A 6,000-nucleotide genomic window follows, 5' to 3' on the forward strand; every position below is an offset into this window, starting at 1 on the left:
TAGTTGGTGCGGCCGCCACAGACTGCGCATGGTAGTTTTTCTTCTTTCCCGCTTTATCAAATAATTACCGACTTATCAACCGGATAAACGATGAAAAGTGTGGTAATTTGAGCCAGTCTACGAAGTGCAAGCAAAACCGGGAGCTTAACAAATTCACTTCAGTGTCCCTTTAATGATGCGTTTCCCAGGGCCGGACCAGCGCTCCGAAACGTCTGCGCGCTACCACATCCCCAAGACAAGAGAACGTCAGGGTTACCAGATCGCTCGAACCTCAAAGCAGGACGGACAATCCCAATGAGTAAAGCGGTAAACGGTGTTTCACGAACATATATAAAAAATCATGCACCCCTCCCTCTGCACGACGACGATGGTTCAACGCGAAGCTTCCTCGTGACTGATTCTTTCGTTGGCGTCTGAGTTTGGACTGAGTTTCAACCATGTGGACATGGAGCAATTAAATAGACGCCGACTTCGTAACGCGAGGAACCCACGTTCGATTGCGGCCACTGAAGCGTTTTTAGGGGCGAAGCCCCGCAAAGGCTCGGGCTGTCGCAGTTTCCTGTCGCCGTCGTCGTCGTTTCATGCCAAAGCCTCGCGCTAGAACGTGACGCGTACTAAAAGAACACAACGGGACACTCGTTTTCCATCGCCACGCGCTGGAATACTAAAAGAACACATCGGGACATTCGCTTTCCAACGCCTCGCGCTACAACCCTTCGTGCTTCAAAGACACGAGACTTTTACAGCAAAGCTGTATACCTCTACCCACAAACGGTTTTGTCTCCGTGGGCAAAAACGCCAATGCGCCAAAAACACGCCTATACCCCGGATGCTTCTCCCCTCCCCAGGTTTCACGTTGGTGGAGATGGCCCGGGATTTTTTCTTTCACCTCACCCGCGATCATTCATCATCATTGTCAGAGAAAGTTGGCTTTCCTGCAGGGCGTTTTTGCGTTAAAGAGGCATCAGTGAGAGCACTAAAGCTTCGCTTTAATCACAAAGTGAACACAAACGGGGAAATATACACAATGCTACAAACATAAATGAAAAGCTCTTGAAGACGCTCTGACAAAGAGTTCTATCAGACATTGTGAGGAAAAAATGAAAATTTATAGGCAACTGTTTTTTGCAAAATGTGGTGCTATAGACGTTGGCTGGTGAAATCGCGTATTTGTAGTCGACAAAGGGGGAAAATACAATTAAGGGCGAATCGCAAATGTAAGGTTAAACGAGGCACTCAAGAAGTCTAAGCGGAGTTGACTTCTTCTAGAATTAAGTAGTGAAATGTCATTGGCCGTCAAGAGTTCCAATAGAGAGTTCATGACACGAAAGTTCATGAGACAAAATTTATAAAAGATAAAGGGAACTGCTTTCCTCTGTATTCTTTCCAGTTTATCAATGTTACATTTTGTGTAGGGGTCCCGTACTGTGCTTACATATTCTTATTTCGGTCTGATGCAGGGTAGGTAACCGGGAAATTTTACACTTGGTGGTGAGTTACAAACCTCGTGTCTTAACAAACACAACTCTCTGAAAGCAGACGAACAAGTGTTGTCAGCGTGTGAATTCCAGGACAGGTTATTAAAGTGATTTTTCGCGCATGTAAAATAAGTTTGCAGCAAGGACATATTTTTTTCCAGTCATGACCTCTGGGGTGCCAGATGCGTGATTTTTATGGCACTGCGCTCCATCAGTTTATTCTAGGCACAAAGGTTCGGGGATGCGGGAACAACTCTATGGCGCCCGATACCACCGGTTACGTAAGTTTCGGTGGAATCGCTTGAAAGCAGCACCTGAATGGAAAAGGTAGTGGGAAAGATATATGGCGCGTTCGTAGAACTACATGCGCTGGAATTCATAGCGCTGTGGGCACTGCGCCATATACCTCCGGTTGCGGTGAGAAAGTTCGTGGCTCGATTCTGGCGCAGCCGCGTCAATGGAACTTTTTCTTTTTCTGTCATTTCCGTAACGGATGTTACGCCGGTAATATCTTAGTGTGCCCTAGCATAGAACACAGAAAGCGCTAATTAACCAAAGGCCCGTTGACGCTGAGCAGACGACGCTTCTCTTCGCCTGAAGAGCGAAAAAAAAGCCATCCAATCGAAACATTTCTCTTTCGTGAGGCACGTGGGAGACTCGATGACGTACTTGCGGAAGATGGCGGAGCGCAAAAAAAAAAAAAAAAAAAAAAAAAAAACACGCAGGAAAGGGTGGGAACGCGGCAACAAACTTTGCAACAAAAGTGTGATATTTCCGCACGTAAAAAGGTTATACTTGGCGCAGATGACGTTGAACACAACCATTGCGCTAGTTCATTTAGTGTGCTCAAAACGCCTTTCATGTCCCCTTTAAGGCTAAAGCCAATGTCCCATCAAACGCGAAAAGTAACCGTCGTCATCAACACAAATGGTTTCAAAATGACCATTCGTGTAAAAAAAAAAAGGACATTTGGGATTATGTGGGATATGAACTCGCGGGTCGCCACAGTAGGAAGCAGGTGCACAATGATTCCCGCACTAAACTGTCACCCTACCACACTGGAAAAAAATTTGCCTGAAGTGTGCCGCGTGAAAGGTGAATGTGACGGCACGTGGGCAGAACAGGTGCAGGCGGAAGAGATCCGACATCGGGGAACCTGCCGCGTGAATTGCGGCCATCTGCGGCAGGAGTCATTCGCATCCACAAAAAAAGAGAAAAAAACGAAAGCGAAGAGAAAGAGAGAGAGAGACTAAACTTTATTTCGAGGAATATCAGTGATGATGCATCTTGAAAGTGGTGCTGTTGGTTAGATCGCGTTGATGGTTGTCAGCGGGAACTGATCAGCGACCTGGGCAGCCCTGGCCACCAAGCGGGCCTGTAGGTCCGGGTCCGAGCTGCGCAGCGCGGCCTCCCACCGTTCCTCGGAGGGTATTTCGGGAAAGGTTTTTGGGCAAGTCCACATGACATGGGATAGTGTGGCATTACCGCCACATAAGCAGCAGGCTGAAGTAGGGTAAAGAGTTGGGTGGTTGTGCGTCAGGACGACGGGATTTGGAAAGGTGCCCGTCTGAAGTAGTAGCCACGTGCTATAGAATTGTCTAAAGTTACGTCCGCCGCACGATAGGTCAAGCGGTAGAGGCGGTAGTGCATAGTTATGTCGTGAAAAGAGACCAGGCGGTCCCGCGCGGATCGCACCTCGTGGAAGGGATAGAGGCTGAGCCCCGCCCGCGGATCGTGAGTCCTCGGGCGTGTTCGTGGGCCGCCTCCTTCCCTTCCAGGCCAGAATGCGCGGACGTCCAGGTCAGACGAACTGGTTGTCTTATAGGGTCCGGCAGAGTTTCCTGGCAATATTTTGAGTGCCAGCTGTGAGATGCGTCCGGTGGAGAAATTCTGAAGTGCAGTTTTAGAATCAGAATGATTGTGCTGGGAGTGGGGTCGAGTATTACAGCTATCTAAATCTGAGCTTCTTTTACTACCGTCTCCGGCTTATAAAGACCACCTCAGAAACCCAACATCGGGCTCCACAGAAACCGCAAACCGATCCCAGAGGCCCCGATAATCCGAATCTTAGGACTAAGAATACAAAATAACTGAAAAAGTGACAGCTTCATAAACCTAATAAACGGAGCCGCGGACCAGACGGCCCGACTTGTCCGCAGGGTCACCAACCGCCAAGGGTCTTACCAAAGCGAAGAGCTAAAGACACAAACCCGACGTAGCAGAACATCTGAAAATCGTTAGGCTTTCGTCTTCAAACCATGTAGGGCAAGGTTAAGGGCCCCGTTTAATTTCCTGGCAAGCAGGGCGGCATGCGTAAAAGCGAAACATGTAATGCAAACAAGATGGGTGATTGCGCAAAGTTTAATTCGTTATCGTCGTTGCGATAATACAAAAAAGGCAAAAAGAAAAACTTCCAACAACAATGCAGCAAAAAAATCAGTAAAAGAGCAAACAAAAACGATATCAACAACTCAACCGAAGGAAAAGAAAACGGAACTCATAAACAAACGTGAAATGAAGAGAAACAAAGCGCAACAAGGGTCCCGTTGCAGTCTGACGGTTGACTTTGGGACCCTTGTCTGTATACTAACTTGTATGTATTTCACACCGTTGGAAATAATAAAAATTCCAAATTCAATTCAATTCAATTCAGCAAGAGGAAAACGGCAACATTGTCCCCAAACCAGAAAAACAAACAAAACAATATACCAGAAGTCGTTTTCAGAAGCGCAAGAAAAAAAAAAAACGTTGTGAAACGCCAAGCGAAAACAAGAAGTAGAAAACAAAGTTAAAGTGTAAAATAAATGCCTGCCGGGGCGCGTCTGGAGAGGCAGCGTCCTCGAGCGGAGTCAGCGTCTCAGAGCTGGCCGCAGTCGCGGATGACGACCACCTTCCTGGGCTCATGGGTGGTCACCGAGGCGATTGCCGCGGCTACAGAGAAAGCCTCGACCTTCTTGACGACATCCATGCCTTCGACGACTCTGCCGAACACCACGTGCGCGCCGTCCATCCAGCTGACAGTGGTCATGGTGATGAAGAATTGCGACCCGTTCGTGTTGGGGCCGCAGTTCGCCATGGACAGGATGCCCGGTCCCGTGTGCTGCAGCCGGAAGTCCTCGTCCTCAAACGGTTTGCCGTAGATGGACTGGCCTCCAGTGCCGTCGTGGTTCGTGAAGTCCCCGCCCTGGACCATGAGGTTTGGGAACACCCGGTGGAAAGTGGAACCCTTGTAACCGAAGCCTCTCTCCCCGGTGCACAGTGCCCGGAAGTTCTCCGCCGTCTTGGGCACCACATCGGCGCGCAGCTCCATAACGACGCGCCCCAGGGACACCTCATTGGCCTCGACGTCAAAGAAGACCTTGGGGTTGCCCATCGGTGTGTCTGGTGGTCTGCTGAGCCTCTGCTCTGCCATTGTTGTGCCAGGCTCTCAGCCTTCCTCACTGTTGGAATTCGTCGTTGGGCTGTTGAGATGGTGGGATATGGCTACGTGGACAACCGCGTTCGATTGCTTCTGCTCGCTGTCTGCGCAGAGGATGGCGAGGGCTCGCGGAAGAATGTAGTGTGAGACGGGCCAGCGTCGTCTCCTGCAAAAGCACCACAGCGAGAGTGAAAGGAAAAAGGGAAATCATAAACGTTGACTTTTTCTCACTATTCGTGCACGCGCATATTAGCAAAAAGGGCCCATCTCCCCGCGAGGGGGACTCGAGTAAATGCGTCGCATAGGGGGTGGGTGTATTGCGTTAACTTTTAGTGTTTGGGGAGTTGGTGGTAGTGAATGCGTTGTATCAACAGCTTCTTGGCGTAGTTTGAATGAGTCAAGGATATAAGGTGCGTTCGTAGCCTCCCATTCTGTGTCGGCTTTGTGGCGCAGTGGGAAGAGCACCATGTACCTCGCGTTCCGCCCACAGGTAGTGAATGCGTTGTATCAGCAGCTTCTTGACGTAGTTTGAATGAGTCAAGGATATAAGGCGCGTTCGTAGCCTCCCATTCTGTGTCGGCTTTGTGGCGCAGTGGGAAGAGCACCATGTACCTCGCGTTCCGCCCACAGGTAGTGAATGCGTTGTATCAGCAGCTTCTTGACGTAGTTTGAATGAGTCAAGGATATAAGGCGCGTTCGTAGCCTCCCATTCTGTGTCGGCTTTGTGGCGCAGTGGGAAGAGCACCATGTACCTCGCGTTCCGCCCACAGGTAGTGAATGCGTTGTATAAGCAGCTTCTTGACGTAATTTGAATGAGTCAAGGATATAAGGCGCGTTCGTAGCCTCCCATTCTGTGTCGGCTTTATGGCGCAGTGGGAAGAGCACCATGTACCTCGCGTTCCGCCCACAGGTAGTGAATGCGTTGTATCAGCAGCTTCTTGACGTAGTTTGAATGAGTCAAGGATATAAGGCGCGTTCGTAGCCTTCCATTCCGTGTCGGCTTTGTGGCGCAGTGGGTAGAGCACCATGTACCTTACGTTCCGCCCGCGGGGTCGTGGGATCGAAACCAGGCGCCGGTAAGTATTATTTTTTATATAGTGTAGG

The 6,000-nt window shown here is 49.6% G+C and overlaps 1 pseudogene; it reads right to left on the reverse strand.

The window, feature by feature from the left end:
* Positions 1–338: 338 nt before the first annotated feature.
* Positions 339–4,851, reverse strand: LOC144159806 (uncharacterized; annotated as a pseudogene).
* Between the last annotated feature and the right edge of the window lie 1,149 nt (positions 4,852–6,000).

The sequence above is a fragment of the Haemaphysalis longicornis genome, unplaced genomic scaffold, assembly GCF_048455015.1.
Source record: "Haemaphysalis longicornis isolate Haplotype H1 unplaced genomic scaffold, Haemaphysalis longicornis Haplotype H1 scaffold_1, whole genome shotgun sequence".
Taxonomy (NCBI): Eukaryota; Metazoa; Arthropoda; class Arachnida; order Ixodida; family Ixodidae; genus Haemaphysalis; species Haemaphysalis longicornis.